At 47.6% G+C, this 17,177-nt stretch overlaps 1 protein-coding gene across 2 annotated transcripts in view; it reads right to left on the bottom strand.

The window, feature by feature from the left end:
- Positions 1-16,635, bottom strand: part of LOC137415516 (dynein axonemal heavy chain 7-like) — a 37,240-nt gene extending 20,605 nt beyond the window's left edge. The window contains exons 1-3 of one of the 2 annotated variants that reach the window (XM_078773539.1): positions 16,496-16,635; positions 4,611-4,650; positions 3,592-3,704 (exon numbers count right to left, since the gene is read on the bottom strand). The gene's annotated coding sequence lies outside the window, so the exon portion shown is untranslated. The remainder of the gene's footprint in view (positions 1-3,591; positions 3,705-4,610; positions 4,651-16,495) is intronic. The other variant, XM_078773540.1, reaches the window with a different exon arrangement.
- Positions 16,636-17,177: the final 542 nt, after the last annotated feature.

Raw genomic sequence — 17,177 nt, 5'->3', positions numbered from 1 at the left:
CACAACAGGTTTGCTATGCTGCTACACTATTATGGCTCTCATCGATTCTCTCCCTCGGCAATTCCATGACATGGATCGACCATGTACCCTTGGGAGCCTAGGCAGGTACAGACTTACTGTAATGGACTTACTGTAATGGCCTCCTGTCATGTAATCTTACTTACTGTTACAGCTTACTGTAAAGAGGCTTACTGATTGACACATCTTCCACATCGACACATCTTCCTGTAATGTGTTGCATTGCGACGAATGGACATTCGCTCTTCGACAAGGTACAACTTATCCTATCTAGCTACTGTGCCGACGACCCCACTGTAAGACTAGACTATTGTGACCCAGGCTATGAGTGCGCCTAGGGGAACATCTGCCGTCCCTCCCGTCGCCTGATACACCCCTGCCTGAAGCAGTGAAGGCACTGAGGTGCCCCTCCGACACCTGCCTCCAGCGGCTACTCCGAAGCAGGGGACTCCGGGCTTGGGGATGTCGTACCCGGTAGTTTTCGAACCTGTGCTGGCAGGGTAATTCACCACCCTGACCGCTACGGATGGACCGACTGACCTGTAATAATAATAATGGATTTATTTTATATAGCGTTTTCCAGGAAGCCCTAAAGACGCTTTGACAGAGTGCGAAACATAAAACAATTGCGCCAAGACAAGAATCAATAGGGAAATATTTCTTTGACAACCCCAATAATGATATAATGACTTCCGCAATCCATTAATGCTGACGCGCGCTCGCTTCCTGCCTAGCGGCAGTATAGTTATAACGGCGGGGAGAATGTGGTGAAAATGTACCAAAGTTGAACCCAGGTGAGATGCTCACTTAAACCGCTGAGCGGCGTCGAAAAGACCTCGGACGTCCGCGACTCGAGGCCACTCCTGCGACATTATACAATGACATGTAGAATTGAATGGTACGTACCCACTTATATTCTAGGCTTGCTTGCATTCACTGATATCTCCAATCTTTCTCATATGATGCCTAGATCCTGACATATATATATTGCATGATGTATTTTACAGGATGATGCAAAGATCTGATTGAGATTAAACCTACATATGGGACAAGTTGTGGACTTGGTTGATTTTCACAACAGAGGGTACTCAGTTCCCAAACCACTGGAATGCGGCCTTCTTTCACCACCAGATTACAGATCTCTGTCATTCTCTTCACACCCCAACTTCCTGCTGCCTTCAACATATCTCCCACAACTCCCGTCGGCCCTCCCGCTTTTCTACTCTTCATTGCTTTTATCACTTCCTCAACTTCCTTCTCAGTTATCTTCTCTGCCGGTCCGAAAACTGGGTTACTCTCTATGCTGCCATCCCATTCATTCTCTGCATTCAACAGCATTTCCATATATCTCTTCCATCTTCCTTTAATTCCATCTGGGTCCACAACGATTTGTCCCACTTCATCCTTCAAGCAACTCACCCCCATCACATCACACCTCTCTTTCGCTATCTGCTTTGCAATCCTGAATACTGCTTTCTGACCCTCTTCCGAATCCAAGCGTTCTCCGAACATTTTCCTACATGCCTCCTGCACCTTTGCTACCTCTTTCTTTGCAGCCTTCTTGGCTGCCTTATAACTTTCATGCTCTGCTTTTTCTGCCCCCGTACCCTTCGCCTTCTGCCACTCCTTGAATTTCTTCCTCTTCTCGTCAATCCTCTTTCCAACTTCATCATCCCACCACAATGTTTGGCTGCCTCGGTGGTCCTTTTGTCCATCCACATACCTCACCAACGGCTCCCAACAGACTATCTTTCATTGACATCCAACCACGTTCAAGCTCAACCACATCATCCTCTACCCTACTCAGCCTCTCTTTTAATGCCTCCCTTACTGTCACCTCTTTCAACCTCCACACCTTCATTCTCAGTTGGTACTTCACCTGCCGAGCTCTCCTCACACCTTTCACCCTTATGTCGCAGACAACCAAGTGGTGCTGTGAAACAGCCTCCTTCCCCGGAATCACCTTTGTGTCCCGGAGGTGCCCCCTATCTCGCCTACGCACCATCAGGTAGTCAACGGTTGTCGTCGACCCACCTGACGTGTATGTAACAAGCTTATTATCCCCTTTCTGGAACTGAGTATTACAAATCAACAAATCAGCTCCATCAGCAAACTCCAAAATCCTTTCACCATCTCCATTTCTCATACCATATCCGTAACCCCCATGAACTCCCTCAAAACCATCCATACTCCTTCCCACATGACCATTTATGTCTCCTCCTACCACAACAACTTCCTCATCTTTCACGTTTTCCATCAGCTTCTCTATCGCACACCAGAACTTGTCCTTCTCTTCATCGCTCCGACCAACCTGGGGAGCATATCCCGAGATGACGTTCACCAAGAGCTTTCCAATCATCATTTTCACCATCATCAACCTATCACTCAGTCTAGCCACACTCACCACACTGTCTACAAACTCCTCAGAAAACAGGACACCAACACCATTCACGCCCTCCGGGCACCCTTGCCACACAAACTTGTATTTCTGTCCCTGCCTACCCTTCACCATTCTCACACCACTTCCCTTCCATCTCGTCTCTTGCACACAACATATGTCCACTCTTCTTCTGACCAATACTTCCACCACTTCTCCGGATCTCCTTGTCATTGTCCCTACATTCCATGTCCCAAACCTCAGAAACCAATCTCCACTTCTGGCTGTACCCTGTCCATATGTAGTTGTAATTGTCATGGTTCTCTTTTTGAGGCAATGTTTTTACGGCCGGATGCCCATCCTGATGCCAACCTTCTTAGTCGCCTCTTACGACACGCAGGGATACGGTGTACCTATTCTAAACAGGGTACACACCGGGACCATATGAGTATATACCATGTGAATATACCATGATTCTGTTCCGTGCTCTGTCCTTCAGCACTTGGGACAGCTTCTGCCTGCATTATATTGGGGCTGACACTGCATCTTCAGGCCCTGCCACTGCCGGGGACTGGCACCATTTGCGTGCACCTCCACCTTTCTTGCCCAGTTTGTGTATGTGATTAGTGTGTGTATGGGCCCATGGGGGGGGTTCGTTTTTGCTGTGTAGTTGATTTTCATGATTAATAACTGGCTTCATTCTCAGGAGTCCATTCTGTGTCCTCATGTGTGTTAATAACTTATCTTGTTCTTAATAGATAGTGCTGTATATAGATGGTGCTGTATATACATGATATATAAATGTTTGTCCCAAGAATGTGTCAAAAAAACGGCAATTTGGCGGCCATTTTCTTTATGCAAATTAGAAAGTCAAAAACTCAAAATTCGGCTTGAGAACCGGGTTAATCGAATTCAGCATACCCTAATTATGTTAAAAAGTGAGGTTCCCAACTTTTACCCAAAAATGCACCGATAAGCTTATACATGGCCTTTTTCCATACATCCGTCCAGTCTATCTAGCCTCCATTGTTGTCGGCAACCGCTTCGAATGCGGTTATTGTGAGGTTGCCGTTCATGTGACAATATTATACATGGCGTTAATAAATGTCAAATAATAAAAATGTTTCAGAACTCTCCTCAGACTGAGCAATTTGAAAAACATCAGTATTGCACTAAAAAACAAATTAATGACTCACCCGAGCACGCGGATGTTTGTTTCAAATACCGAGACGACAACGTCGTGATCGAACCTGACGTACTGAATAACACGTTTCACAGCATCTTCAAACTCATCAAGCTTGTTCAGCACCTGGGTGGAGAAAACGTAGGTGTTCTTTATGTGGACACACAGACAGTAGGGAAACGCTAACACGGGACAATGATGCAAGCTCATACAACAACCAAATTCCTGTGTGGGTTTTAGATAACGGTTTGCAATCATATTTATCATGAGACCAATCATAAAGTGACCTTGTAGCGGTTGTCGCTGAACATACACAATCGCCTTACACCTGCCGAGGACGCAACCACGGAGCGATCGCTGTGCCGGGCTCGCCCGGAGACGCTCAGTCTCGCCTTTCCCGGGTATGCCCGGACTCGCCTTTCCCGGGCTCGCCCGGCCCGTCCGGCGACACCCAGTCTCGCCGTTCCCGGGCATGTCCAGGCATGCCCGGCCCGTCCGGCGACACCCAGTCTCGCCGTTCCCGGGCATGTCCAGACTCGCCCAGGTCTCCCGGACACGCCCAGTCGCGCCTTTTAAGGGCAAACGCTCCGGCATGAGATTTAAAAAAAAAAAATTTTCTATACTGAATCGAGGCTCGTGAAAGAGCTAACATTTATTTCACAAACAAATCAACCAGACAACAAGATATACAAAAAGAGGGAGCGGAAGACAAGATGGGGAGAGAAGGGGAAGCACACAACCACAACATTTGAGAGCAGGGAGAAGTGTGGGAGGGAGAGGGCTTGGGGGCAGGAGGCGTGGGAAGGGGAGGGGGGGGGGGGGGGGAATTCGAGTGCTTGTATATAATGCTGCCCGTTTTTGAAAGTACACGAGTTGATTTGATGCAATAAAGAAACTCGGAGGAATTCCAGCTTTTTTTCGCGTCCATTCTTTCGATTCGAGTTGGAGCACAGCTCCTTCAACCTAATAATATTAATTCAACCTATTAGTTTATCGAACAAAAATTAACAAAACTACATGAAAAAAACATACCACAAGAGTGTCCAAGGTGTCCACTAGGGTAAGAGACAATCTGAAAAAAAAACCATGTGTGAAAAACAAAAACAAAAAGAAAACACACACACACACACACACACACAAATTACATATATATACTGTTTAGACCAAAATACTCACGGTTCTGCAAATCACATCCCCCCCTCCTCCACCCCCCCCCCCCCCCAGTCTCCCAATACCACCTTCCTCCCCCTGCCCCCAGAGGAACGCACATCCAAGCACGTAGGGTCCCGAGACAGTTATCTCATCAGTATTTGTAATTAGACAGCCCAAATCCTTGGTTTAATGGGTAAACAGGGTACATACAGTGCATTCAGAAAGTATTCAGACCCCTTCACTTTTTTCACATCTTGTTATGTTGCTGCCTTATGCTGAAATCGTTAAAATTCATTTTTCCCCTCATCAATCTACACTCAATACCACATAATGACAAAGAGAAAACAGAATTTTAGAAAGTTTTGCAAATTTATTAAAAAGAAAAAACTGAAATATCACATTGACATAAGTATTCAGACCCTTTGCTATGACACTTGAAATTTAGCTCAGGTGCCTCCCATTTCACTTGATCATCTTTGAGATGTTTTTGCACCTTGATTGGAGTCCACCTGTGGTAAATTCAATTGATTGGACATGATTTGGAAAGGCACGCACCTGTCTATATAAGGTCTCACAGCTGACAATGCATATCAGAGCAAAAACCAAGCCATGAGGTCGAAGGAACTGCCTGCAGAGCTCAGAGACAGGATTGTGTCGAGGCACAGATTTGGGGAAGCCGACAAAAAATCTCTGCTGCATTGAAGGTTCCCAAGAGCACAGTGGCCTCCATAATTCTTAAATGGAAGAAGTTTGGAACAACCAGGACTCTTCCTAGAGCTGGCCGCCCGGCCAAACTGAGCAATCGGGGGAGAAGGGCCTTGGTAAGAGAGGTAACCAAGAACCCCATGGTCACTCTGGCTGAGCTCCAGAGATCCTGTGTGGAGATGGGAGAAACTTCCAGAAGGACAACCATCACTGCAACACTCCACCGATCTGGGCTTCACAGCAGAGTGGCCAGACGGAGGCCAAACAGTTCAATCTTGGTTTCATCAGACCACAGAATCTTGTTTCTCACAGTCTGAGAGTCCTTCAGGTGCTTTTTTGCAAACTCCAAGTGGGCTTTCATGTGTCTTTCACCGAGGAGAGGCTTGATAGCGATATCAGCAAACTGAAACAAAACAATGACATTGCTGTTGCATCCCCTACAATGTATGGTGGAACCAGGAACCATTGTGCTGAAAACAGCTTTAAACCACAATTGCCCTTTAAAGCAGGAAGAGGTTCTGACACAAATCGTATAAATCACGAATCTAAAAAGCGAAAAGCGAGCCTGTCGGAACAATTGGGAGTGATTACATTGATAAAATCTCAATCAAACGTTTATCAATAACAATAGTCTTGTTTTGTGTGCAAGCACACAGGTGTGAGCAGCATCATTGGCTGAGGGTGGGCTTGGCTATGCTGCTGATGCAACACCCCCTATAGGTTAGGGCAGGAGTTTGGGATTAGGCCAGGGTGCCGGCGAGAGCTCACATCTCTTTCCACGAAGGACAATATGGGATCCTGAACATCCACCAACTAATGCTGGCACATGAGATGCCCACTTTTCTGTCAATCTGAGGGACTGGACACACATTGATGACTCATCCTGCTTGTGAGACACGGGTATAACAGTTTGTATTGAGACATAGGTATAACAGCTTGTATTGAGACACGGGTATAACAGTTTGTATTGAGACATGGGTATAACAGTTTGTATTGAGACACGGGTATAACAGTTTGTATTGAGACATGGGTATAACAGCTTGTATTGAGACATGGGTATAACAGTTTGTATTGAGACATGGGTATAACAGCTTGTATTGAGACATGGGTATAACAGCTTGTATTGAGACACGGGTACAACAGTTTGTATTGAGACATGGGTATTGAAGGAGCTGTGCTCCAACTCGAATCGAAAGAATGGACGCGACAAAAAGCTGGAATTCGTCCGAGTTTCTTTATTCCATCAAATCAACTCGGGTAAACTGAAAAGCCCGTTTATCGGGCAGCATTATATACAAGCACTCGAATATCTCATGCCGGAGCGTTTGCCCTTAAAAGGCGCGACTGGGCGTGTCCGGGAGACCTGGGCGAGTCTGGACATGCCGGGGAACGGCGAGACTGGGTGTCGCCGGACGGGCCGGGTGAGCCCAGGAAAGGCGAGTCCGGGCATGCCCGGGAAAGGCGAGACTGAGCGTCTCCGGGCGGTCTGGGCGAGCCCGGCACAGCGATCACTCTGTGGTTGCGTCCTCGGCAGGTGTAAGGCAATTGTGTATGTTCAGCAGCAACCGCTACACACGCCCCCCCAGAATCGACTTGCACCGGCAGGGTCAATTTAAGGGGGGTCCTGATGACCCGGCCGAAGCGACCCCTGGAGGGTCGTGGGGGGGGGGGGTCCGGTGTGGGGGTGGGTGGTCGAGCGGGAGGCACCGTGGATGGGAGGCGGCCTCGCCGCGGAGGAAGGGCCAACCGAGGTGGTTGGTCGATGTCCACGTGTGCCGGCTTGAGGCGGTCCACCGAAATCCGGTCCGACCTGCCGCCGACATCGATGACGAAGGACTTGTCGTCCCGTCGCAGGACCCGGAAGGGTCCGTCGTATGGCGGCCTGAGTGGCCCCCGGTGTGCGTCATGACGCACGAAAACGTACTCCGCTGTGCGAAGCGCTGGGGGGACGTAGGACTGGGGGTCACCGTGGTGGGACGTTGGCACGGGGGCAAACCGTCGGGCGGTCTCCTGGAGGTCCGAGCGCTGGCGAGCTGCGGACCAGGGACTGGTAGCGTCGGGCACGAATTCACCCGGGACGAGTAGCGGCTGGCCGTAGACCAGCTCGGCGGTGGACGCCCGGAGGTCCTCCTTGGGGGTCGTGCGGAGGCCCAAAAGGACCCACGGTAGCCGGTCAGTCCAGCCGCCGTCCTGAAGGCCGGCCATGAGCGCAGCCATCATGGAACGGTGGAACTGCTCGCACAACCCATTGGCTTGGGGGTGGTAGGCCGTGGTACGGTGGAGCCTGACCCCCAGGTTGCGGGCGACCGCGCCCCACAGCTCGGAGGTGAACTGCGGCCCGCGGTCCGAAGAGATGTCCGCCGGTGCGCCGAAATGGGCGACCCAGGTGGCAATGAAAGCTTGCGCCACGTCGGCGGTGGTGGTGGAGACGAGGGGAACGGCCTCCGGCCACCTGGTGGTCCTGTCCACCATGGTGAGCAGGTGTGTGAAACCCCGTGATGGGGGGGGAGGGGGCCCACCAGGTCCACGTTGACGTGGTCGAAACGCCGTTCGGGCACGGTGAAAGGTGCCAGCAGGGCCTGGGTGTGTCGGTGGACCTTGGCCTGTTGGCAGGCCGTGCAGGTGCTTGTCCAATCGCGGACATCCCGTCGAAGGCCGTGCCAGACGAATCGCGCCGACACCAGCTTCTGGGAAGCTTTCCGGCCCGGGTGGGAAAGGCCGTGGAGGGAGGTGAAGATGCGGCTTTGCCAGGTAACGGGCACGATGGGGTGAGGCTGGCCTTGGGAGACGTCGCAGAGCAGGACAGTGTCCGCGAAGGGGACGTCGGCCAGGCGGAGGCCCGTGTCCGCCGCCCAGAGGGCTTGCACCGTGGTGTCGGTGGTCTGGTCAGCCGCCATAAGCGCGAAGTCCACGCCGAGGTGGATCGCGTTCGCGCTGGCCCGAGAAAGACAGTCGGCCACGGCGTTGTCTTTGCCGGCGATGTGCCGGATGTCCGTGGTAAACTCCGACACGGCGGAGAGGTGGCGCTGCTGGCGGGCCGACCACGGCTCCGTGACTTTGGCCATTGCGTAAACCAACGGCTTGTGGTCGACGAAAGCCGTGAAGGGTCGGCCCTCCAGGAGGTGGCGGAAATGGCGACCGGCCAGGTGTAGACCGAGGAGCTCGCGGTCAAACGTGCTATATTTGAGCTCGTTCGGCCGGAGTTGCCAGCTGAAAAAAGCGAGTGGCTGCCAAACCCCGTTCACCCATTGCTCATGTACGGCGCCCACCGCATAGTCGGAGGCATCCGTGGTGAGGGCGATGGGAGCGTTGAGCACCGGGTGAGCGAGCAGTGTTGCGTCGGCAAGGGCCCGCTTTGAGCTTATAAATGCCACGTCCATGGCTGCGTACCAGACGACGTCGTGTTTGGCCGGCTTGCCCCGGAGGGCTTCGTAGAGGGGCCGCATGAGCTGAGCAGCGCGGGGCACGAAGCGGTGATAGAAATTCACCATTCCGAGGAACTCCTGCAGGGCCTTGATGGAGCGGGGCCTCTGGTAGGCCTCTGGTAGGCATGAACCACTGTAAGTTGCCTGCATCAGTGCTGTGGTTACATGAGTGAGTGTACGTTTGGACATGTGGGAGAGACCAGTGTTTCCTGAGAAGAATAAGATCAAGGGTGTGTTTGTAGGGTCTCGGGTTTTGATTTTATCAATGTTTAAAAATTTCACGTGTTTTAAGGCCTCACAAAGCTAAACCCTTTGGGGTTATCCCACGCTACAATTTATTCTTATGTCATCATTTTTTGTGCTATCATTTTCACAGTCGCTGACATCGTTTATTTAAGACTCGACTAAAAGAAATCCCAAGAAAATCGGACAAAATTAGACGTTTTAGAAAAAAATCCGTTTTAAATAACTAAATAGATGAGTGGCTTTTGGACCTGTCCCCTTGGGTGATTGCTTATCCATAAGGTTTATTCGGCATGTTTGCATTTTTAGAGATCTCTCAAACTGTTCGGAATGAAATTGGGAGAAATCTGGGGGGAAATTAACATTTTCTTTAATCTGGGAAAAAATTAAGAGGGTCCTGCTGCTGTTTTGGGCGATGCAGGCAAACTGTTTTAACGGACCCTTTTGGAAGCTTTTCCCGGGCATAGGGAGAGGGGTCCAGACCGGTCCCCTTGGGTTTTCGTTGTCTATTTTCCCCTGGATTTCTTTTGATTTCATGTGGAACACCTCAAGGGACCTCTAAAAACCTTGAGGGACCTCTAACAATGTGATGCATGCATAGTGCATACTATATAAGACCCCTTCGAAAGCTCTTCCTGGGTGCGGGGAAATGAGGGGGTAGAAGAGGAGAGAAAGGAGAGGGGTCATTCAGGGATGTGGAAGGAGAGAGAAAGGGAGATGACATGGCGGAGAGTTCTGCCATGACTACTTTGAAAGCTTTTGAAACACTATATAGGTCCCTTTAAAACCTATTGCTGGCAGTGGGGGGTGGGGGAGGGAAAGGAGGAGTCAGAGGGAAGAGGAGGAGGGAGAAGGAAGAGGAGGACAGAGAGAGGAAACGAGGAGGGAGAGGTGGAAGAGGAGGGAGGGGGATGAGGAGGAGGGATTGTGGGGAAGGAGAGAGAGAGGATGGGGTAGGGGGAAGTCAAGGTTTTGACGTCAAATTTTACATTACGTGGAATTTCCACGGATCCCTGCTAACCACTATAATAATACACTTGTTCATCCGTCCTTCCATGGGTAACGCTTCTTTCCATCCATTGGTTGGAATAGCTGGCCTGACTCAACTCACAATTGCAACCTGAAAAATCATACAGCCACTATTTTGGTGTTTATGAAGCCAAAGACGACTTTGGAGCTCCGATATTCCCAATCGCTAGGCCTACGGATAAGATTTCCATAGAGTGTAAAACAACTAAAGTGAGTGCGACTGTAAAAAGGATCATCAAATATCGAAAGGTTGGAGCCGATTGGCCTCGTGGACCTCGTGAAGGCCATAGCTCGTATATGCCTCAGGCTTCAGGCCTTCGGTGTCAGCCTACGGTCCAGTGTAATTGGAATCTATCTGAGCTATGTAACCATGATGTAATATATATGCACACAGGCAGTGGGCATGTTTTTTTTCTTCAAAACTGGGTTGTTCCTTAATGTTTGGGGGGAACTGTGGCAGCAATCGAGGGAGTTGGATAACTGACCCCACTGCCCCCACCCTGCTCCCCCCCAACCCCCTACCTCTTACCCTCAAATCGACATTGTATGTATAATTGTATATATTATTGCAAAAAAAAGACTTGGAGGTTAATTCTTCACTAGTTATATCTTAATTTATGGAAGCATATGCGTTTGTAACCACATTAGCAATGGCCAGGATTGGTTGTCGAGGCTGCTCATTGTCACATATACAGTCACGTGAAAAAGTAAGTACACCCTTGGCTCTAATAGGTGGTATTGCCCCCTTTGGCAGAAACAACCTCAAGTAGACGTTTCTTATAACTGTCTACCAGTCTCTGACATCGACTGGGAGAAATTTTTGCCTACTCCTCCATGCAGAATTCTTTCAGCTGTGCGATGTTTGAGGGGTTTCTTGCATGCACAGCTCGTTTCAAATCCCCCCACAACATCTCGATGGGATTTAGATCCGTGCTTTGACTTGGCCATTCCAGAACCCTCCATTTCTTTCTTTTCAGCCATTCCTTGGTGGATTTACTGGTATGTTTAGGGTCATTGTCATGTTGCAAGGTCCACCTTCGGTTGAGCTTCAACTTTCCGACAGATGGCCTCACATTATCCTCAAGCACCCTCTGGTACAATGAAGAATTTATAGTCGATTATATGATGGTGAGCTGCCCAGGCCCTGATGCAGCAAAGTTGCCCCAAACCATAATATTTCCACCACCATGCTTTAGAGTTGATATCAGGTTTTTGTGGTCAAATGCTGTCTTTGGTTTTCGCCAAACATGTCTTCTGGTACTGTGGCCAAATAGCTCTTTGACTCACCTTAGACTCATCTGTCCAGAGCACATTGTTCCAGAAGTGCTGGTCTTTGCCTCGGTGTTCATTGGCAAGTTTTAGTCTTGCCCTGATGTTCTTTCTGGACAGCAAAGGTTTCCTCCCGCACACCTCCCATGTAGATCAAATTTGTGCAACCTCTTTCTAATGGTAGACCCGTGCACTTTGACATCAACAGTGGCAAGAGCTACCTCTAGGTCCCGTGATGACATTCTGGGGTTCTCAGAGACTTCTTTCAGCATCTTGCGGTCTGCTCTCTGGCTGAACTTGCTGAGGCGGCCTGGCCTGAACAAGTTGGCAGTTGTTTGGAATCTCCTCCACTTGTAGATGATCTTCCGGACAGTCGAATGATTGATTTCAAATTGTTTGGAGATCTTTTTAAACCCCTTCCCAGACACGTAGGCATCTATAACCTTCTTTCTGAAGGCCTCAGAGAGCTCTTTTGATCTAGGCATGGTGACGCCGCACACTTCAACAACAAAGAGCAAACCAAACTAAGTGTCTGAGGTTTAAATAAGACAGGTTCCTCCAAGATCCTCTCTAACGAAGTTCTAATCATTTGCACCTGAGCTGGTGCACCTCATTCTAATTTTAGGTATTTGAAGTAGTGATAAATGTAGGGGTGTACTTACTTTTTCCACATGCGAAATTTGCATTTATGTTTATTTAAATTATACAATGGACTACAAAATGTAAATGTTTCATGATATTTGTTATATTATATCACCTTTATCTCTCAATATTGTTGAAATGAAGATCAAATAGCTGTATGTTGAAATATGTTGAAAAAGTCAAAACTTTACATGGGGTGTACTTACTTTTTCACGTGACTGTATATATTATAATACGCTTGTTTATCCGTCAATCCGTCTGTCTGTGTTTAACATTCCATTTTTTTTTGGTATACTAAAGCATGGCTTGTGAAAGATCGCACACATACAACATATAATAAAGGGAGCGGGAGACAAAGGGGGGGGGGGGGAGGAGGGGGAGAGAGAAGCACCACAATAGTAAAGAACACGGACATGGGGAGATCTGTGGAAGGGAGAGGGCTGGGGTGGGGTACACGGGATAAACAAGATGGACAATACGAGGACTTTCAGGAAAGAAAACGGAATTTGAAGGAGGTGGATTTGGGGTGTATTAACGTGGTATAAAAGATCAAGGTTTTGGATGGGGGAAGATAAGAGAAGGTGCTGATCAGCTGTTTTATCGTCAAATTAAGGGTGTCCTTCAGAGGAAAGTTGGGGAAATACTTTAGTCAATCCTCAAATCTTTCCTATGGGGTTAAAGACTTGAAGTCACATTTTATATTGTGCGGATGTTCCCTGGGTCCCGGCTCGTATCATACATTGTACGAGCGTGAATCGGCTCGCGTAAGGCACACCTTGTTTTCACCAAGGATAATGAGCTGACTGAACTCGAGTTGCTGTGTTGTCATGATTTACACCAATCATAATATAAATATTTATTTTGTGCAAATGTATTTGTAATATTTGTGATATTATTTCTTTGTAACTGGCAAAAGTACCCGGCGTTCCCGGGTGACAATGAATCTCTTCCTGACGGGAATACGATATATGCAATCTGGGTCCATCATCTAGAGCGAATTGTAAAATAGATCGCAGGTACAGTGGACTCTGATGCAGTGGAGGCACCCGATCCCATGGAAGTTCCAATCACAAACTGCTTACTAAGTACCACGCTATGCTTCTGCAATTTACTAAACCATTCGTGGAAGACAATGACATTATTTTGCTAGTTCAGCTGACAGTTTCGTTCAGTTACGTTCAGGTTCAGTAACACACACACACACACACACACACACACACACACACACACACACACACACACACACACACACACACACACACACTATATGACAACCAATTTCTATAAAACTACAGGCTATAATATAAACAACATCGGGGCAACAGCCCTGGTGCTCACCTGGTGGAATAAACAGTATACTACACTGACTAAAGATATTTTAAACCAATTTCAGTGGTTGCGAGAACCCAGGGCAGCAAATCATTGGAGCTTCAACGAAGATTTGACCCTCCCAGCCGAGAAGAGCGAGCACGTCACACGTGGATTCAACTGTGAATGCGTTTTGCCCAAATGTTACACAATAATGATGAGAACATGGACTCGCCATGTACAGAACATGGACTCACCAGCAAAATCAACCCCAATTTAACATCACCAAGTGACTCAGAATATCCACAGTCAGTACACAGTATGTGATTCTCAGAATATCCACAGTCAGTACACAGTATGTGATTCTCAGAATATCCACAGTAAGTACACAGTATGTGATTCTCAGAATATCCACAGGCAGCACACAGTATGTGTTTCTCAGAATATCCACAGTCAGTACACATTATGTGTTTCTCAGAATATCCACAGTCAGTACACAGTATGTGATTCTCAGAATATCCACAGTCAGTACACAGTGTGTGATTCTCAGGATATCCACAGTCAGTACACAGTATGTGATTCTCAGAATATCCACAGTCAGCACACAGTATATGATTCTCAGGATATCCACAGTCAGTACACAGTTTGTGATTCTCAGAATATCCACAGTCAGTACACAGTATATGATTCTCAGAATATCCACAGTCAGCACACAGTATATGATTCTCAGGATATCCACAGTCAGTACACAGTTTGTGATTCTCAGAATATCCACAGTCAGTACACAGTATATGATTCTCAGAATATCCACAGTCAGTACACAGTATGTGATTCTCAGAATATCCACAGTCAGTACACAGTATGTGATTCTCAGAATATCCACAGTCAGTACACAGTATGTGATTCTCAGGATATCCACAGTCAGTACACAGTATGTGATTCTCAGAATATCCACAGTCAGTACACAGTGTGTGATTCTCAGGATATCCACAGTCAGTACACAGTATGTGATTCTCAGAATATCCACAGTCAGTACACAGTGTGTGATTCTCAGGATATCCACAGTCAGTACACAGTATGTGATTCTCAGAATATCCACAGTCAGTACACAGTATGTGTTTCTTAGAATATCCACAGTCAGTACACAGTATGTGATTCTCAGGATATCCACAGTCAGTACACAGTGTGTGATTCTCAGGATATCCACAGTCAGTACACAGTATGTGATTCTCAGAATATCCACAGTCAGTACACATTATGTGATTCTCAGGATATCCACAGTCAGTACACAGTGTGTGATTCTCAGGATATCCACAGTCAGTACACAGTATGTGATTCTCAGAATATCCACAGTCAGTACACAGTATGTGATTCTCAGAATATCCACAGTCAGTACACAGTATGTGATTCTCAGAATATCCACAGTCAGTACACAGTGTGTGATTCTCAGGATATCCACAGTCAGTACACAGTATGTGTTTCTCAGAATATCCACAGTCAGCACACAGTATATGATTCTCAGAATATCCACAGTCAGCACACAGTGTGTGATTCTCAGAATATCCACAGTCAGTACACAGTATGTGTTTCTCAGAATATCCACAGTCAGTACACAGTATATGATTCTCAGAATATCCACAGTCAGCACACAGTATATGATTCTCAGAATATCCACAGTCAGTACACAGTATATGATTCTCAGGATATCCACAGTCAGTACACAGTATATGATTCTCAGGATATCCACAGTCAGTACACAGTATATGATTCTCAGAATATCCACAGTCAGCACACAGTATGTGATTCTCAGGATATCCACAGTCAGTACACAGTGTGTGATTCTCAGGATATCCACAGTCAGTACACAGTGTGTGATTCTCAGGATATCCACAGTCAGTACACAGTGTGTGATTCTCAGGATATCCACAGTCAGCACACAGTATGTGATTCTCAGGATATCCACAGTCAGTACACAGTATATGATTCTCAGAATATCCACAGTCAGCACACAGTGTGTGATTCTCAGAATATCCACAGTCAGTACACAGTATATGATTCTCAGAATATCCACAGTCAGCACACAGTGTGTGATTCTCAGAATATCCACAGTCAGTACACAGTTTGTGTTTCTCAGAATATCCACAGTCAGTACACAGTTTGTGATTCTCAGAATATTAATCAAGGTTTTTGGGAAAATGCTTGTGATTCACACCCATGGATATTAATAAAGGATTTGCTTTTCCTCATGTACTCGGTGTGCGTCCAGATTCAAGTCTAGAAAATAGCACAAACAACTGAGGACTTGCCATATGAGCCACACGTGCACCTTTTCACAAAAAGCAGGGTGCATGTTGGAATGCATGTACTGTAATGTTGGTAAACATGCAACAAATATGATATCATGGCAAATAATCAAATCAGCCCAGGAACACAAATCCTTGCACACACACCGATGCACTCACTCTGAAGTATCTCACACACGCACACATTGTTATTTTCCCATGAAGCCGCTTCTCACAACATTAGGGATAATTTAATCGGCTAAGACAGTTATATGGCAAAACGAAGCACTTTGTAAAAGGATAAGCAAGTGACCAATTTTATGACAGCTTGGATCATCAGCTCGGGTCCATTCTTCAGAGGAGTTGGGACAATCTGCCGACGTTTTGGTGTTTTGACCCTCTGTGCCGACGCATGCACACCTGTGCCCAAGCATATACAGTGTGACACACACACACACACACCACCCCAACACCCACCACCCCACACACACACACACACACACACACACACACACACACACACACACACACACACACACACACACACACACACACACAACCACCACCCCACCACACACACACACAACCACCCCATCACCCAACCACACACCCACACACAACCACCACACACCCACACACAACCACCACCCCACCACACAACCACCACCCCACCACACACACACACACACACACACACACACACACACAACCACCACCCCACCACACACCCACACACAACCACCACACACCCCCACACACACACACACACACACACAACCTCCCCCCCCCCCCCCACACACACACACACCATCACCACCACCACACACACAACCACACACACACACACAGCGGGATTTCACACCTCAGTTGAAGGCGTTCATCCACTGACATGCCCAGGGCCAGAGCTTGCATTGGACACCAGAAGAGACATAAGAAGAGACTCAACCAGACGCGCCACCAGGAAGCAGCAGATGCTAACCGGTGAAGACGGCCGCCATTGCAATGACGTATGTCTGTCGTGACGTGGCTCAAAGCACTACGAGAAGCAGAGAAGGGAACAAATGGGGGCACTCCGCAATCGTTTAATCGCACAACTCCTATCAGCGTCGTGGTCGCGTTTGTTATAGTCAGGTGGCTCAGCAACAATTTTTAGGCGTAATGTTACAAGCTGGACAAAAGTCCCAAATTTGGTATGGAGCTTCGTTTGGACCTATAAATTGATTTTAGCCTAGGAGCCATCCTGACCGTTTAAGATTTTCCAAGATGGCGGCCAAAATTCAAAATGCCGCCAGCAAAACTGAAATATCATATATCTCTGGCTGTAGAAGTCACAGATCGACAAATGAGGTATCAAATCAGGGGTTTTTGAGGTCAGTGAAACTGATTCAGGGAAAGGTACATTTCATATGTCACTTATTTTCAAGATGGCGTCCAAAATCCAATATGGCCACCAAGGAAAATCATACTATAATGCAAGGACTTCAGTGCATTCTACGACACAGGAAACACCTGGATTCCGCATGTATGGCCGACAGTTGCGGTCG

Source organism: Myxine glutinosa, chromosome 3, assembly GCF_964187855.1.
Source record: "Myxine glutinosa chromosome 3, kmMyxGlut1.1, whole genome shotgun sequence".
In the NCBI taxonomy this organism is placed as follows: domain Eukaryota; kingdom Metazoa; phylum Chordata; class Myxini; order Myxiniformes; family Myxinidae; genus Myxine; species Myxine glutinosa.
This window is presented reverse-complemented; position numbering and strand designations above follow the sequence as displayed.